Source organism: Seriola aureovittata, chromosome 2 (assembly GCF_021018895.1).
Source record: "Seriola aureovittata isolate HTS-2021-v1 ecotype China chromosome 2, ASM2101889v1, whole genome shotgun sequence".
Taxonomy (NCBI): domain Eukaryota; kingdom Metazoa; phylum Chordata; class Actinopteri; order Carangiformes; family Carangidae; genus Seriola; species Seriola aureovittata.
Genome location: NC_079365.1, coordinates 20047113 through 20066024, shown reverse-complemented (window position 1 = coordinate 20066024; position 18912 = coordinate 20047113). Strand labels below are relative to the sequence as shown.

The window sequence follows — 18912 nt, the reverse complement described above, 5'->3', positions numbered from 1 at the left end:
AAACCTCAGAGTCTCATCAATAGACTTTTTGAGCAGGCCTGTTTGGTTATAAACATTGGTTTTAGAAAAAGAGGGCGAAGCCTGTTGATGGTGGCCGGCTTCCAAAAGCAGTGGAAGTGTAAGCGGAAGAAAAAGGAATGAAGGGTGGAATGAAAGCACGGGAGATGGAGGAGAGTGATGGAACGAGGGAGGAAATAGAGACAGAAAGAGGCAAGGTGTGTGTGTGTGTGTGTGTGTGTGTGTGTGTGTGTGTGTGTGTGAAGGCTGTACAGTAGTTTGTGGTCTCCTAAGGTGAGTCCAGTGGCAGCACATGGTGAGAGGTTGGACTGTGTGCTCCCTCCCTAACCCACTGACACAATGGGGCTCTGTGTGGCGGACCTGAGGAATGCTGAGAGATGGCAGGACTGTGGAGAAGAGGGGGTTTGGGGGAGAGTGGGAAGAGGAGAGGGAGAGAAGAGGGAAGGATTGTGCATGGGTAATGGATAGGAAGAACCATGACAATGAAGAAAAACATTTTGACTTGATGTGCCATCATGGTGTTGGACATGTTTGGCCGACTGGATCGGCATTAACCTTTGTGTCTTCCAACTTTTTTCACCTTCTTTTAATCTTCATGCTATCATTTTTTATTTTTAGATTATTTTTAGGTTCATGAACTATTATTTGTTTTCATACCGGCATGCATCAATTATCCCCCTTAAGGGACTTTGAACAGGAGAATAAGAAGAGAGTGCGTTGTCATGTGAAAATATGTGAAACTTATCAAAAAACCCTTATATTGCCATTGAAATGTTAAGCTTACAATGACTAATTACTTAGAGGTGCATGGAAACCTTTAATCAAACTAATCTAAAATATAAAATTATACTGAAAATATATTGCAGTTTGATATACACATTATCCATTATGGTAAAATGTAAGTCCAAGCACATTGTTTATCTCAGAAAAAGATGCGTATATACTATCTACATGGATAAACTGTACATATATACAGTTACTTACCCATTCAGTATTTATTCCAACACTCTTTGTACACCTGTGCACTACTGTATTTGTTTGCAGTAAGAATTTGACTTTCATTACATATGGACTTTGAATGTTGTTGTCCATTGTTCTTTCTATATGTATTTACATTTTTCACCTGGTTGCCTAGCTATGTGTTTCTGTCTGCTTATTTCTCCTTTGCTTGCTGTTCCTGTTTTAGCCTATGTTTATGTAAGTACACTGAGAGCCTAAACACACTTGGTCAATGAAGCCGATTCTGACTCTAACATGTTTGTTGACAGATGCCAATACTCTGTCCCTCACTGGCAAGAATTTGAAAATAGTCAAACTAGTCAGTGTTCTTTGCTTACTTTAAGGGCTATTTGCACCATAAGTAACGCCCTTTGAACCTTTTAAATGAGCTGTTTCTAAGTCTTGCCTTTGCTACATAGCCAACGTTCGCTTTAGCAGCTGTTTTACTTACCAGTCTTGTCAAGAGCTTCACCCTTTGTTGTGTCTAGAGGTTATAATACACCTTCTGTGCAGCACTACCTCTTCAGGGACACGACAGTGAATCAGTATTGGAAAGTGACAAAACAGGCTAACCAGACTGGGGCTAGCTGGTTTGCAGGCTAACTTTAGTTGAAGAAATAGACGCATTTCTAATGCTATCACTGGAGACCACCGCTGGAGACAGCTCTTAGCAGGTAAAGGAATGAAGTTTGATGCTGAACTTGCAACGTTTCTTCTAGACTGGTGTAAGCAGCTGTTGATGCTATGGCTAGGTAGCAATAGCCATCCTAACATATAGCTCCTTTTAAAAGCTGTGCTGTTAGGACTTAGAATAAGGGTGAGATGGGGGTTGGCTTAGGTTAATTCAGGATATATAGGCAGACATTAAGCCTGAGGTCTAAAGTAAAGAGATATAGGATAAAGAGGGACTGAAAGTGGTGGAGAGTGTGGTTTGAGATCTTGGCAGGATAAGACGGGGATGACTGGAGGGGAGGAGGGGGTTGAGGAGCGAAGTGACAAAAACGAAAGTTAGGGATGGAGCTGGTCAAGCAGTGAGTGGTGGGTTAGAGTTAGAAATGAGAGGTAGAAAGTCATAGGTGAAGAGAATGAGTGGATGATACCCACTGTGAGACATGTAGGAAAAACAGACTTAATTGGGAAAGAAGGACAAACGGGGTGAATGAGGTGATGGCCCAGAATAAGATCAGGAAGGTAAATGAAGATATGGAGGGGCAATGGCAGATAGCGTAAGGACAGAGGGCGGGTGAAGCAGGAGAGGACAGAGCTACAAGATGTGGGAGGAACTTTAGCATGTGACAGCTGGGGTGAAATTAAAGTAGGAGGAGCTGGATTGCTTAAGGTGATTAGGGGAGAAAAACACAGGAATTGAAGTTAATACTAGTAATGGATAAAGGAAGGATGAGGAATAAGGGGAAAGAACGTCAGGTAAGTGATGGTGGAGAGAGAGAGACAGACACTGAGAAGGAGAGAAGAGAGAGAGGTGATGGCAGATTTGTTTACAGACTCCCCCACACTGAGCAGGCTCCAGGGGTCTAAAAGGAGACTGGGACTCTGCAGTTGGCCGACCTGCTGAGGGCAGTTTAAAGGTGTTTTCTGATGCTTCAGATAGGAGAACATTTTCACTAAGCAGCCCATTCTGGATATGGGTTCTTTAGGGAAAATAACTGCTGGGAAAAAAATGAAGGAGGCTTGTCTTATTAGAGCAAAAAGCAGCGGCAGGTTGGAAGAAGTTTTAGCTATATATTACTCAATATTATCAAATTTGGTTATGAATAAAATCCAATTCCCACACAATCACTGTCATATATACTGTAAATTTTCTGAAAAATGACTCTGCATGCGCATACAGTATTTCACATGTGATTCAAAATGATCTGGTGGAGAACGTAAGGAATAAATTACATTTTTCTTTTGCAGAGGTCATAAAAGAAGATGCCATCCTCGAAACCACTGATCAGTCTGTCATTAAAATATATTATAGTCTACAACGCCTGATAGTGACACTGTTGTCACTGTTTTGGTTCTCCATTCTATGTTTTCATAAATTATCTGCCTTATCTTGACTGTGGAATTGAATTTATAGTTCAGATGACATTTGACAGTAGTTTAGATTAGAGACTTCAGTGTGCTGAAATTTCACCACATGTTTACCAGACTGCAGTTCCCCCTGTAAGAGTTGTACTTTGCAAGTAACAGATGTGTAAGTGGGCTGATGGTTTTAATTCTGATCATCAAATGCACAGTAATTTGCGGGAGAGCAAATGCAACAGTGAAACACAAGTATGAGTGGATTTAATTTCAGGCGGTGTGTTTTCACATCACACATCACATTTGGATTTTGCCATGTAAATTTTCTTCTCTGCAGATCTGGAAGACAGACAACGACGAACCACAACTAATACATTATATGTCGACTCATCATACTTGATATGACGTGACACAGTATGCTCATCACTCTTGCACCGCTAGCTATCTAGCTAGCTAGATAATTGACACCCAACTATTCAGTTTTAAGCCGACTTCAGCTCATTGTCTTGGTTTCCCAGCACACTAACAGACAGAGGTTTCCAGCAGACAAGTCAAGACAAGCTGATTGTATACCTCCTTTTTATTTTTTTTTTTTATGGAACAGTCTCAAATGTGAAAGTTGTCTACTAACCTGACATTTACTTGCCTTAGTTGGCACATTCCTACAGTTTCTTTCTTGGCATGTTACCATCACCCATGGTAACATGGACATGCTCATATAAACATTGATCCCTAGCATTACTAGTATTGAAAACCCCCTGGTTCCTTTAATGTGAACATACATTATCTCTTTCTATCTGCTTCACTTCCTTTCACCCTGTGTAAATGTATTTTTCTAATTCTCTTTGTACATACAGTCAATATTGCTATCAAGGTTTGCTGCCATCAGAAAACCCACCTTAATAGATCTCTGCAGGTGTCTGCAATCCAGTTCAGCTCCAGCTGAGGGGAGAATACTTTAGGCCATGATCAGGGCAGCTCAAGAAGGCAGGAAGCAGGTCACTGGGCCAACGGAGAGGGCTACCTGCATGGGCGGACAAAGGATCAGTGTTCTGGACGAGCCATAGCTAATATGCTCTACATATGGTGGTGATAACTCTTAAATAGATAAAAAGAAAACCAAACACACTGTGGCATATTTGTCTGGTGGTTGGAGTTATTCACGATGTGTGTCCATGAATATGAATCTTTTACACAGAGAGGTGTGTGTGAGGGCTGGAAATAGTGAAACATAGTGTTGTATTTTGGTATACAGTAGTGATGGCTATGCTGTGTGCGTGTATGATAGAGTGCAATTCATAACATAGGAGAGGCTGTGTGCATCGTGGTGAACGCCGCGTGTGTGTTCAACCAGAGAACATGCATCTATAAAAGAGGACCAATATTCAATGTACAGTACAGTACAGAGTAAATCTCAGATTAAAGGGCCCCCTTGTGGAAGAAATGCACATCAACCTTGTCAGCAAAAGACCACCAATCCTCTAAGCTGATTAGAGTGCACCATTAAACAAAATGAATTAAACATTCTTGCCAAACAACTCAGAGGTATCTGGAATGGTAGCGCTGGCATTATCTTCTGTTTTTAATGGGCTTATTCCAGAATAATGGACTTACTCACACAAAGGGGGATTTGAGCCTTGATGAAGAGATCTGCTGCTTTTTTTTGTTCCTTGTTTTTTTTTTTTCATTTGATAAACTGAGGCAATGTTTCTGAGGTACAGTACTGTGTACCCTTTGTAAGTGCTATATACAGGCAACTGGACTTGCTTGAGGTTTTTGAAGATGCTTCACCTCTTGTGTGAAAGGCTTCTTCAGCACTGTACCATAGTCTGAAAGTACAGCTGAGGTCAAACAGCAAGAGAAAAATGTCACTCTGCTATTCCTCATTATTGCACCTTAAAATGTATCAGTCCATCTAACATCTGTTTAGCACCTCACTGTGCAGGTACAGTATGTTTCCCAGCTCCAGCATGGACCCCCCTCAGTGAACTGGGTTGGTAGATCAGCTGCTTTAATCGGTGACTGGCAGGGGTCCAGCAAATAACTTCAGAAATTAGATGAATGGCTGCTCTGTTCACCTGTGGTGAGGCAGATGGGGCCTTTTCCAGTAACTCACAAAAAAACAGGTAGTAGAGATCAGAGAGAGGAGCAGCCAGTGATTAGAGAAAGAGTCTGAGTTTTGGTACAATGTTGAAGATAAGAATCGGAGACTAGAAAGTGTTTAAAAAGGCAGTGACACTAAGACAGAAAGTGAACCATACCAGACAGGGAGGTGTCTTATCATTGCTGTTTTTTTTTTTGTTTTGTTTTTTTTTTACACAAAACTGTATCACTTGGAAATATTGAATTATTATTATTATTATTATTATTAAACAATCAGGCCAATCTATGAGGAAGTACATAAAGTTTACTTTTATATCATAACCTCTCTAGGTAAGATGTCCTGAAGTACTTCACAATAAAACGCAAAAGCAAAACATTAAATTAAAAAAAATGAGGCAGTGTTGAAGGGTAGATGGGCAGTGGGAGCAGGATTTTCCACATCTTTAACATGAATGAGATTAGGCACGCAAAAATAACCAATAAAGCAGTGTTGGCGGATTGATGGCAAAACTACTCATGTGCCTTTTTTATTGTGTTAGCTTGTGGTTTTCAGACTTTCAGTGAATTATTGCAGATTAATGCAGATTAGAGGATGGATACCTGACCCGAACATGACGGGTCGGGTCAGGTACGGACAAAAATGAAAAAAAATATGTTAAGGTTTGGGTTGGGTTCGGTCATGCCTGTGTTTTGATGGTCATGTAGAAGGCGCCCATGTACAATCAGGGTAAACAGGCGAGCTGTAAGAACACTTGTGTGAAAGGGTAACATAAACTCTGCTTCAGCTTGCACTAACTGTGTTGGGCTCGGATCAGGTTTGGACATAAAATGAATTCCTGTCGGGTTCAGGTTGGACTCTGTTACTACTCTCAGACTTGATTTGGGTTCAGACAGAACTGTATTGCCTGAGCTGCACTCTAATGCAGATACTCATGGAGTGGAACAACTTATTAAACAACCTGTCTTGTTATTAAGGTAGTTGGTGATAACTGACTCAGTAGATTGTTGAATATTAGAAATATGTGCACCTGTTTCTCACTATGCTGGAAACCTTCTCAAACAAAGGAATATGGATATACCTTAGAGGTTGTGTCACTCTAATTTACTGGATATGATGATTGATGCAATCACAGTTCAGCCTACTTAGTTGATTATCTTTCAGTGTGGTTGACTGTTCCAGCAGCTCCCAACAGGCTGAGTCAGTAGTTCAGTGTCTGGTAGAGAGGTTGACTTTTCCAGGAATTGCAGAACAAGTGAGTGGTTTATTTTTTTAGTAGCTGCCTCGCTGTGTGTGTGACTAACTGATTACAAAACTAATTAGATGTTTTGTCCTACTAATGGATATCTATGGATCAATGGATATGTTGTGTTTACAGACAAGTGTGGTTATGTCCACCTCAGATGTCAACATTTGAGCTTTCGCAGACATTTTACTGATGTTTTTCTCATAAATATATGTACAATTCTCATCTCAGTAAAGGAAAGGGCATACCAGAGCTGTCGAACCCATATTTGGCTTCATTTGTTTTTTTTTCATGTGTCCTCAAAGGGAGGAGGAGGTAGGGGTGACAATGTTTGAGTGGAGGGTTGACATATATATCCTCCCTATGTTTTGGTTCCAAACAGTAAGAGAAAGTAAAGGAGCTGATGAGGTCTGTCTGGGTGCCAGTGGTGATGATTCTACCCCCCACTCTGGAAACTTTATCCAATTGCAGGTTTATTGTGGGAGTAGAAAGTCAAATTCCCTCTCTGGCAGCAGTATTTTCTTTGCGCGGGCCAGAATTGGGGGAAAAAAAAAATCTCCCTCTGTTTATGATCTTTCCACAGGTAAACTCGGCTCTGGAGCAGAAGTATTTTCTGACACTGCTCAAACTCTGATGGCTGGGATGCCGTTGATGCTCTGTTTGCTCCACCAAACAGATGAGTTCAGCACAGCAAATGTTTGACGAGAGCCTCACTTCCAGCCAGGGAAATAAACCATCCTGGGCTGCAGTCATAATACTGCTTTCTCTTTCATAAATATATGATTTTTTTATGAGATTCCCCCCATTAACAAGCCTACCTTGTTTATTTTACTTGACATATCAAATAACAGGCAGAATATTTAAGGCAATTTTGTCAAAGTGAAGGCCTAAGGAAACAGAAAAACTGCATTTACTGAATAGCAATGTGTACAGTTGCTGAAAAAATTGTGATGCTAAGAATATACATAGGCCTGTCTTGTTTCATTTGAAATATGTCCCTGATTTCAGGCAGAAGTATGTGGTTCCCATTTCTAGTCTGACTATTGAGTTTGGATGCTACATCTACAAGCAACACAGAAGTTAGATTTACACTTTACTTCTCATATTTTCAAGCGGTATGTTACAGCAGGGCTTTTTTAATGTTACCTGTACCTGACCCTCCAGAGAATATAGTTAGCTAATGGTACGCTAACTCTTGGACTTGAGCAACACTGAATTACTGTAGGTAGTAGGCTAGTTAGCTGGCCATGCTAACGTTTGCAGCTTACGTTGCAACAGTCACACACAGTTAAAGTCATTCCTTACAAATTATTTTTATGTGTTTGGTTCTGGAAAGGCTAAAAACCACAGACGCTTACATGTATTCAGCTTTGGCTTTGGCTTCAACATGTTCCAGTTGCTAAACTATGAGTGGCCAATCACTGATCAAGGCTTATAAAACAGTCAATTCAATTACAATCTCTTTACCCACTTTTTCTTAATTTGACTGTCTCATACTCTTGTTGTTTCTGCTCTACTTTTCTCTCATAGACTGTCTCAGTCAAACATATTAATTATACGAGCAACATGACTGCCAAGAAATCACTAAAGTACATCAATTAGTTCTATGGTCTGCTCAGAATGAAAACGGCATTATTTCTCTGATTGAATCCCAGACTGGCAGACTGTTGTCATACCATTTAGACTTGGGCCCTCTCTGTCCCACTGACCTCTGTATGTCTGGATAATTACCGTCTGCTGTCTAGGTTGTGGGGTTTCATTACAACACTTTCAAAGGGAGCCAGTGTGAATAAAAAGTCTGAGAATAGACAACCCTGTCCTCTAAAAAATTATGTTTCTATACAACTGAACTACAGCAGCAAATATGTTTTTGTATGTTTCTGTTTTGTAGGATATGTAAAGTGACCATATTACATTTTCTATTAATATACTGAGTTAATTCATGTATTTGGCAAGTTGACTATACCTATAATTTGTATATAAATGTAATTTGTAGGAGACAGGGTTGGAATTGAAGCACTGAACAAGAAACTCAGACAATGACGCATTACTTCACAGCTTTTATATTTTAGACTGATTAGTCTAAGTAAACAGTTTTCACAGTGAAATCCTGACTTGTATTTTTGAAAGTTTAATCTTGGTACTCAGCTTCTAACCTCTGATGCCTTAGCCAAATGGATTTGGCTTATCCAGTATTTCATATATGTCCTTCGTTATGAAAACAATTTTTCAACCTAGTGCACATTTTCCTGCTGCCTTCTACAGAGAGCCCTCTATATGTCTGGCTTGTGGTATCCTTTGGTCATCGAGGTGGAACTATGCAGTGCCCAGGTTGGTAAAAGTCTGGATTGTGAAGTGTTCACCTCATACAGACAGTGAAAGCTTTTCAAGCAGCAGAGAACAGGCTTGTGTCAATATTGGGGAAGACAAGGTCCGGATTTATCCGGGGGTCTGACGCACTAGAATTAGCAGAATTACCAGTTTCCAGGCCTATCTGAAATGCCCACTTTTCCAAGAATGACTTACAGTGAAACCAAAGAGGATGTATCTACTGCACAAAATTTCCCTAGGTGTAATGTGTGAACGGGAATGACAGAGAAAGGAGAGTTACAGCTCAGAGCTCAGGTATAATAAAGAGTAAGGGTCTATGTTTCTCATGGGGCTCCCTTTATGATAACTGCAACATTAATCAGTCCAAAGTATGTGAAGCAATGACTCTGTTTTTATTTTCCAGTGCAGAGGAGATTAGCTTTGAAAGGCTCCCAAAGGAAATGGAGAAGCAGAGATCCCTGCCTGTGCAGTACACTGTAGTGAGTGACTCTTTGTGCTGTCACCACAGTACAACAATACAACATTCATCCACAAATCTCTCCACACATTTGCAGAAATGATAAAAAATTCCTTTGTTTAATTCCAACCCTTGTTTTCTTTTCTGTTTTTTTTTTTTTTTTTTTTTCAATCCAAGATTTCCAAGATTCTTTTCTCGTCAATTTATTTATCAGCCTGCCAAAAAAAAAACTCAAGATTGGCTGTACTTTGAAGCACAGATTTATGAAAAAAGTGCCAGGAATCATTCAGTTTACCCCTCAAACTATTGTCTGATTTGAGACCAATGTTTTGTGGCCCATCTGTAGATTGTTTGAGAGTGGCATGGACACAATCAAGTTTCCTGGCAGCCAGCGAGTATTCATCCCATGTGCAAACTCTCACAGTCTGCGTCCAGCACAGTAGCAACTGGTCCTTTTCTGCAACATTGTACATACAGTATTGTGTGCTATAGTAACGCTTTCCGGTGGTCTGGCCTCTTTGTACACAAGATAAATTTAAATTCTCCACTGCCCATCTGTTTTAGTTTTACACCTTCATCATCTTATGATTCATCCATTTGTGAACTGCACTCTTTCTTCAATCATTAAGTTGTTACATAATTTTCCATTTGGGACATAGTCTTTGCAGGTTACATATACTGCATGTGATATAAAGGAACGACAGAGCTTGACTCTGTGGTTTCAGTTTGCCTGTTTTCACTTTACTTATAACTGCAGTGGCATGACTCCCAAGGTAATGATTACATTTGATTACATTTGTCTTTGTTAAAGTTTTGTTTACTTTCCTGCACTTAAGTCAGTTACTGTTGTAATAGAAAATGACAAACTATACTGACTTTGTGTATTGAACAATAGTGAAGATAATTTAGCTCCCCTTTAATTTAGATGGTAAACTGGCATTCTTGCTCTTTATCATAGAAAAATCAAACAGAAAATTGTGTGTTTTTCACAGTGTACCACAGGGAATGGTAAAATCTATGTCCACCTTTGATGAGAAAGGCCTTCTGTAAACTAAAAAAAAACTAATCGTGTGTAGACACTTCTTACACGCTAGGGAGTAATTAAACCTTAACATCACTGACTACAGTTGTAATCAGTGGAACATACAATATGGAACAAACAAACTATTGAAAGGGGAGGAACACTTTTGGAAATCTTGCTTTTATTCATAGATCATTAATCACCATCAAGTCAATGTCATGTCATGTTTTGTAGTGTGAGAGAGTGAGAAATTAAAGTAGCTGCTGTAATCATGTCTGTTTTTGTATGTGTGTTGTTGCATGGTCAGTGATTAGAAGCCTTTAGAAAGTCTTACGTATGTTTTATTTAGAGAAAACTTTCACCCATCCCAGTTCAACACCTACAGCAGCTTGGATCATTTCCAATAATTAATCAAGCGTCTTCAGAGAGAAATACCAGCATGCTCCACGGCGCAGCAGAGGCTCAGACAAAACAAAACACTCTTGTTTCTCTTTGGAGCATAAATAAAAGACACGGAGCTTGAGAGAGGAAACAAATTCTCCTTTATCTGTTGCCTCTCTGCATAAACTGAGCATGGTCTCCTTGTTGACTTTGGATGAACAGCAGAAAAAGTTCTTACCCAGGAAACCAGACATTTCCCATAATTCAGAAAGGGGGGGCACATCCTACAGGGAGAAAATCTAATCATGAGTCTCTCCTACCCAATATTACAATATCAGTCAGTTCACAAGTCCCCAGCTCATATTTCTCACTATGCAAACGGCAGAATTTAGGACTCCTGTAGGTACTTTCACAGTGTTATTCTTATATTTTGTTACAGCTGCCACTCTGGCAGCATTGCTCTGATGATGTTGGTCCACCACTGTGGTCCAAACTGAAATATCTCATCAATGATTGGATGGATTGTCAGGAAAGTTTGTACAGACATTCATGGTCCCCAGAGGAGCATGTCTGCTGACTTTGGTGATCCACTGACCTTTCCTTGAAGCATCATCAAGAGGTGGATATTTTGTGAAATGTCTAAATACTTTTTGTAGGAAATGTAAGATGGATCGTGTTCAGAAGCAACATAGAAATTTTTAGGAGACTATCATCTTTTTACATGTGCTGTATTATCAGGTTAACAATGTTAATATGGACATCTAATATTGTGTTCTTATGGTGCCATGCAGGATCAACTGTAACAGGTATTATCAAAGACATGGGAAAACGTTTATGACCACACACTATAATTAAATACATTTCTCGTATTTTTTGCCTAGTCATCAAGCAGCTTTCTCTTTGCTTTTCATAGAAGCTTCAAAACCAACTGACCAAGTGTTACACAAAAGTCACTGCACTAACAATTTCAATATGGTGTAAAAGTGTCTCTTGAAAGATCTCATCCAAAGAAAATCAAAACTCAAAGTGTAAAACAAAGTCAGCAAATCAAGACGATTTTTCTGCTTTCACTTTATGGTGTATCAGCAAATCTCTTACTCTGGGAAAACTCATAGAGTAGCTCGATAAAATCCAGTGGACTCAAAGTAAACTCAGCCCAGTATAAATTTCTCTTGCCTTCTTTTGAGGGGCTTGGAAGAATAAAGCACAATAAACAGAAGCCCCCCTCTAAAGGTCTACAACAAAAGCAAATAGCCCCAGCCTGGCTATAGCTTTATTAGTGGTCAGCTGGTTCCCATTAGAAAGGCTTTGTGAATTGCTATCTCCTCTCAAGAATCCCAAACAAACTGACCCTCGGCTCTGTTTGTCTCCCTCTAACCTCTCTCCACATCCGTCGTGCTTCTCCAAGCAATATCCCTGGATACCGCTGGCCCCCCCACAAACAGGGGTCGGCCTTGGTGACCTCTTTGACCACCGATGTGGTTACAAAGCCACTTAGGTGTAGATGGTGTTGAATTGAGTTGTTAGTCCTTTGGCATGAAAGCAAAGATTTCTCACACTCTTGGACATTTTGAATAAGTTCAATATATGTCTGGCAATAGACTAGCAATGTTCTATATTTTTATTATTGTCAACAAATCCCATGAAAAGACAAAAGGTTAGTTAGGTTTTAAAAGGTTTCCAATGTTCAAATATTGGAAACCACACTGTTGCACTTTGTGACATGTTTCTTCATTATGATGAACATGGGCACAGTAGTTAATTTTAAGTCAATGGCACATGCGCCATCTTGCTGGTTTAAATACTTGCTATTGCAGCAAATGTGTATCAATCTGTGGCTAAAAACAGAACTGACCGAAATGCACTACTTACTGCAGTTTGAGTAACGTTTGCTAAAAACTACTGTGCACAGCTCTATGAGGAAAATTATTTAGCCTTTTTTGTGCAAAAAGATATATATTTCAGACCTGTTTTTAAAGATTTGATTTCACTTGGGAAGTCTGATCCTTGGGATGGAGTGTGACAGACAGAGGAGGGAAGTCAGATTGCATTTAGAGACAGACTAACAAATGTTGCTTTTGGTCTTTTATGACAGCTGAACTCTTGCCATGCTGGGATGGTCAGTCACTATCTGTCTGTCTTTTTTATGTCCAACCTTATGAAATCCTTATAGTTACAGTATGTTATGGCCATGTTTCCTCACCTGTATTTCAGGACCCCCAGTGGGTCTCCCAAGATAAATCTGTAGAGGTCATGTGATAATGACATACAAAGACAGAGTAGTTAGAAGTTGTCTGTTTTGATGGGTTATAAACCAAAAAACTGCATACTAAAGAAGAAGCTTGGAGGTGTTTGGGATCATTTGGATGATTGCATATATACCCTGCATTTATGTGTAATCCCTGTAACATTGTGACTACAGAGAAGCAGTGTTGTGTGAAATCATATGGGAGTTCTCTGTAAAGAATGTGCTGAAGTTGACATATGGAAGATGGAAACAGAGACCCTTTCCTTTTCTTCATCAAATAAAGTTGGTCAGGCCTGGAGGACTGAGCATCCTTTGTTGAGCCCTGGCTCTTGGGTCTTACTCATGCTCTCAGACGGCCCCATCTGGATCAAAGCTCCACCAGCCCAGCCCTGCACTTCTCACTTCCTGTGATCAAAAAAAAAAAAGGGAGGCAGAGAGAGATGGGTGGAAGGAAGAAGATAGATACAAATCTTTACTTATTTATTAAACAGAACAAATGAAGAAAAAAATGGTAAGAGAAGGATAATTACAGTGGTGTTGAGATTTGGAGGGTGTGCAGTGGTGGTGGTCATGGGTAGACTCAAAGACCTGACCAAATCAACATGAAGACCAACCAACAAAGCTACCATTCATGTTCCTTTCCCAGTAATCGAAAACGTTTCCCCTCTGACGCTGAAAACAGAGCAAGGGGCAAATATGCAAAGACAACACACAGGGAGAGGTCCCCGCAGTGATGGATCAGGATCTGCTTGCTGTGAGCCACATTCAGATCTCCACATGGGCGAAAAGGAACCAGGCATCTGCACCACAGAGTGCAGAACCGGGACAAAATGAAAGGCCGGATCTTTTTCCTCTTTGGGCAGAGGGATCATGAAGCCTTGGAGGCCAGGGGGACCTGTCGTGGCTCCTGGGCCTGCTCAGACTACTCCTCATGATACAGCTGTGTATATGAAGTTCTTCTCTATATTTGGTGTACGTATGATCTTAAATCCTTTTATTTGAGGTAACATTACAACGAGGTACACAAAGTCCTGATAGCAACCAATGAGCAAGGTAGGGACTAATCAGGAACTCGGCCCTTATTAATTAATGATGATCTCTGAATCGATGGAGAATAAAAACAGAATTATAAGTTACTTGACTGAAGCAGTATCTATTCAGTACGTGACAATGCCATATTTCAGGTTTGGTTTGGGTTAAAGAAGCTATTTGTAAGTTTTAGTATGAGCCAACATTATCATTGACGTCTTTTACTTACCAGCCTTGAAGAAACATTGCGAGGGACTCAATTCCTTTACGTCTAGATTCTATTTCTATCACTTCTTTTCTGCTACTGAAGTTATCATACTAACCAGCTAGCTCCGACCCGGTCGGACTATCTCGTCACTTTCCAATACCGAGTCATTGTAACGTCCAGTCTGCCCTGAAGAAGTAGCACTACTCAGAGGGCGTATTAAAGCCTCTTCTATTGTAAAACGATGGTTGAAGCTGTTGGCAAAGCTGGTAAGTGAACGGCTGTTAATGCTAATGTTGGCTATGTAGCAATAGCTAAATTTACTTTTCTTTATGGAAAGATGATGGTTTGGATTAAAATGACTATTTTGTCTAGGTTAAGGGAACTTAACTGTCATGGTTATTTAACATGCCCAACTATATGTATTTTATCAAAGCATAGACCTTCACCAGTTTATGAATAAGTTTGCAGAGAGCCAGTTTTACTTGGAACCAGCTTCACCTCTGAGAAGATATAGAGATGTAGATGAAGCGATGATCAAAAGGGTGAAACAGTTTTGGGTGGCCCCTGAGCTTCCGATTGCCCCATATTGTGTTTTGGAAAAACTTTATTTTGTTTGGGGATCTCAGTCTTCAGAGAGCACTAGTCTGAGTTGGGACATCCTGTTTCCTGAGGCGAAGATGTTTCTCCCTTTCCTTCTCTGTCCTGGGGCGCTGCCTACAGTGCTGGAGAAACTTGAAGGCCTTGACTGTTGATGTTTTTATTAAAAAGTGTGTGTGTTATAATTGGATGTGAGATCAAAGTGCGCAACACAGAGGAGCTAATTAGGTCAATATATCTCAGAGTTGCTGTCAGCGTGTGAAACCCCGGATTTAGCTGATGGGATAATTGATTTTAGCTTTTCTCCCCATATGATACTGCCCCTCACAGTAGAAACTTGTACTCTATTCTTGCCCTGTCTAACTTTTTTCTGTTATGTCTCAAAATCATTTCAATTAAAGGATGATTCCAGTTTGTATCGCTTTGGTCTTAATTTAAAAGTTTTGATCACACCTTCTTTCGGTTGTAAGAACATTTTGCCCAGATCTAAGAAAACTGTAAAACCACTAAGAAAAGAAGCACAATCTAAAAATCAGGTTGCAAAGTGACTGCTGAAATGTTAGTAATAATCCATCATTACACACACAGTGCCCTTAGGATCCTCTCTTGTTTCTCCTTCTTGTGGACTTCTTTTTTAGCGATGACCCTGCTCGATTTGCCTTCATTCTCAGTGATAATAAAATCTGATGCAGTGGAGAAAACAGAATTTTTATTTTTAATCCAGATTCACAAACTTAAGGACAAGCTGATTCTTCTGCTCTGTCTGCAACACAAAAATGTGACCGGATGAACCAATTTAGCCCCAGTGCGATATACTGTAGTCTATTACAGCTTTCGACTGTACTGAACCTCCTCTAAAACAGTGAGTGCTATGTCTCTCTCCTCTGCACAGGTAATTTCTGTGCAGCGGAGTGTGTGCCTCACTCTAAAAGATGTCTCCCTTGGCTTCCTTTTCCTTCACTTTTAGACTCTAAAGAGCAGGTTAGGGCGAGAGGAATGTGGTAATTTGAGTTAATGGTGGTGGGGATGGAGGGGGTGAGCGCTGATGGGCTGGGTCTCAGGAATTACTTGAGGAATGACAGATCATAGTTGTACGCTCCTATGCTGAGAGTGGTTATTCTTGATGTTCTTACAGTGTAAGTACATAAGAGCAACAGTCTGGCTTTTATTGTTTATTAACTGAAATTCTGAGAAGGGGGGATTTGTCTTTCCAAGGGTGTTTTGAAGGAAACATAATTGCTGCTGGCAAATAGGTACTGTGTTTCTTGCATCACAGAGGCTGTAGGAAGGTGGTGTGAAGGTGTATAAAGCACAAGACTTTGACACTGTTGAGGTTTGTAGGAGACAGGACTGGAAAATGTAAGAGAGGAAAGTTCTTATTATTTAGTGGAGAACTGTCCTGTAGTGTGACCAGCACATTCCTTTCACAATGGACGCCGAGATGTTTAGAAATATATAGCTTAGCTTAGCCCTAGATTTTCCATTAATTACATTTAGTTACATTTCCAGAAGGCAGACTTGTAATGAGGCGAGAATTGTTCGTCTCTTTCGTAATGAGGACTGAAAAGCTCTGATACACTAATTTCATGTTTTTTCTCTGCTTGTCACTAAAATGTGACATCTTAACATTAAAAGCCAATTTCACATTGTGCGGTTTTGACAACTGCCTGCTTCACTGTGTGTGACCAAAGAGGCCTGAGAAGGCAGAGAAGTATAGATATCTCAGTCTGACAGACAATTACCTTGTCGGTCGTCACCTCCCTCCTGCAGCAGCCTCATCAGCTGTTATCCTCCTGTGATGACAGGTTTAAACACACCTGGCATGACCTTCAGCTGACTCGCTGTGCTGCCGACTGTCAGAGGAGTATGTTACCGTGGAAACAGATGGGCACTCATCTCAGTTGTTCATAATACATTGGAAGAAGACCAAATACTTGATGTAATTATTTAACAGTATAGGTAATGGTATTATCACTTGGACATACTAGTGAACAAGCAGTAACTTACCTCATACGTGAAATCGTTTCTAATGAGCGTTTTTTTGGTAAGGTTACTCACTGACAGCACTTCAGCTTTCATAATTTACAATTTCACAATCTGTAGCAGCTTTCAACAGTTGGATATGTGAGTACATCACAGGCAAGTAAGTGGCAGTAAATCACTGGAGGAGTTTGATGATGAATCTATAAAGGTGTTGAAGTCGGTGATTTGGTGTGATTAGGACAGACATGGTAAAACAGAGAGAGGGAGAAAGGGGTCGGGGTGACCAGAGGGAGATGGAAAAAAAACATATATAGAAGAGAGAGACTTGTCAGGGGGAGCAGAGCTGAGTTTTCAGCCAGCCACTGATCTCTCATTCACGGGCAGTTGAACGTGAACACTGGGCACTCTGTGTCTGTGGAGGTGATGTCTACTGAGAGATGCTATCTTTACCTCATTGATACAATGGCCTCATAGACAGCAGACAGCAGGCCAAAGCCACAGATCTCCATACCGCACAGCCATACTGCCAGGAAGAGTGCGCCACCTACAGGTGCTGATAGAGAGTGGGACCGTGGCGTTAAGACAAGGTTTTTTTTTGTGTGGGTACACTGTCCAGCCATCCTCTCTATGAGCTGTTGGTGGTTCTCAACCTGGGGGGTCAATCATTTTTTTCAGACTTTCCATTAATAGTTTTTCTTGCAAATTACCTTTGATCACAGTCAAGTGATAAAAAGGGATCTCAAGAAGACCTTACTTTATTTTAAAGGATATGGTTAGTCTATATTATCTTACTATCAAAAAAATCATAAATGTGTCTAAATGTTTATTTTTAGTACTTTGACTTCCCTACCATGGCTCTCATCCCCAAGCCCACTGTTTTTTTTTAATAAATTGGCCACAAATATGTAGTTTAATTTCCTAAATAGACTCAGTTCTCTCCTAAAAACACTCAACTTAGCCAATAGGGTCACAAGTCAAAAATTTTTGGATCCACCGGTAGAATACATGACAGAAAAACTGAAGAAAAAAAAAAAAAAAAAAAACCTGACAGCAGATTATGAAAGAAGGTATGAAAGCAGACAAATAGTCTAGGTCAGATGCAGCATGCCAACATGATTTAAGGTGGCAGGAGACTGTAAAACAGAACAGAAAAAGTCATCAGTGATATGATATTTTTATAAAACTGAAAACACACCAGTGAAGGACACAGAAACACTCACACTGTCATCCCTTTATAGACCATTTTACTGCCATTTAGCTCACTTTCAGCATTTTTTTTTTTGAAAGAAGGGAGCCTCGCTGTGGCAACTCTTAGTAGGTTTGGATCCATGACTGCTCGAGCTATTTCCTTTTGGCATATCCCTTTAACTCTCTTCTCATGACGAGACGTTCTGGCAGGCAGGAGGGAAGATGTGAAGAGAGACGAGAGCAGAATGGAACATTTTTGCTTTTTTCTAAATGAACATATGCCAGGTGTCACAAAAGATATAAGAAAGCAAACACATCCACAATACATTGTAAGTACTCCCTCAGTCACTTGCTATATTCCATGTTTAGAGCATTTTGTCATGAGGGAAACCCCACATCAGTGGAGGAATTTCTTGCCCACTCTCTTCACCTCCTCTTTTTCACTTTTGCCTCCTCCCTCTCACCTAGATTTTTTTCTCCCTCACTCTTTAAATTCCAATTTTCTCTACCCCTCCTCTTGTCCAATCACTTCTCTCACTTCTCTTTAAAAAAGAAAAAAAAAGAAAAAATCTTTTCAGCTGCTCCCACCCCAATTATTGTCTTTCATGCCAGATGTCAGATATCAGCTGATGCTGAGTGACTCCTTAATCATTTTAAAGGAGCGTAAAGGAGCCTCTTTCAGGAAGAAAGGATTTTGCAAAATTGTGCAAAGAATTGCCCACATATAAGGCATTTCATTCTCATAAAAAACGTTTTATGACATGCTCAAAGCTCCCCAAGGTCAAGTTTGTGGTCAGCGAAGTCCCTGGTGATAATATTTTAGTGATAATAACACTCCTGGAACGAGAGAAACCACAACCCACAAACACTGTGCAACTCTGTTATCCTCTTTTACACATACACAAATCATAAATTATGCTCCAAGTGTCCAAGTATCTGCCTCAAACCATCCCTGAGTCAGAGCAGTGGTCACTGCAGTGGTAGAAGTAAAAAGGAAAATGAAACCACCTGTTATTTAATCTGTGCTACCAGCTGAGCGGCTGGCAGACAGCTGACCAGTTTTCGATGCGGGTGCCA

At 40.3% G+C, this 18912-nt stretch overlaps 1 long non-coding RNA gene across 1 annotated transcript in view; it reads left to right on the top strand.

Moving 5' to 3' along the window:
• The window catches only part of LOC130161149 (uncharacterized), a 50944-nt gene extending 42221 nt beyond the window's left edge, over positions 1 to 8723 (top strand). The window contains exon 3 of the long non-coding RNA XR_008826101.1: positions 8658 to 8723. This is a non-coding gene — a long non-coding RNA (uncharacterized LOC130161149). The remainder of the gene's footprint in view (positions 1 to 8657) is intronic.
• Positions 8724 to 18912: the final 10189 nt, after the last annotated feature.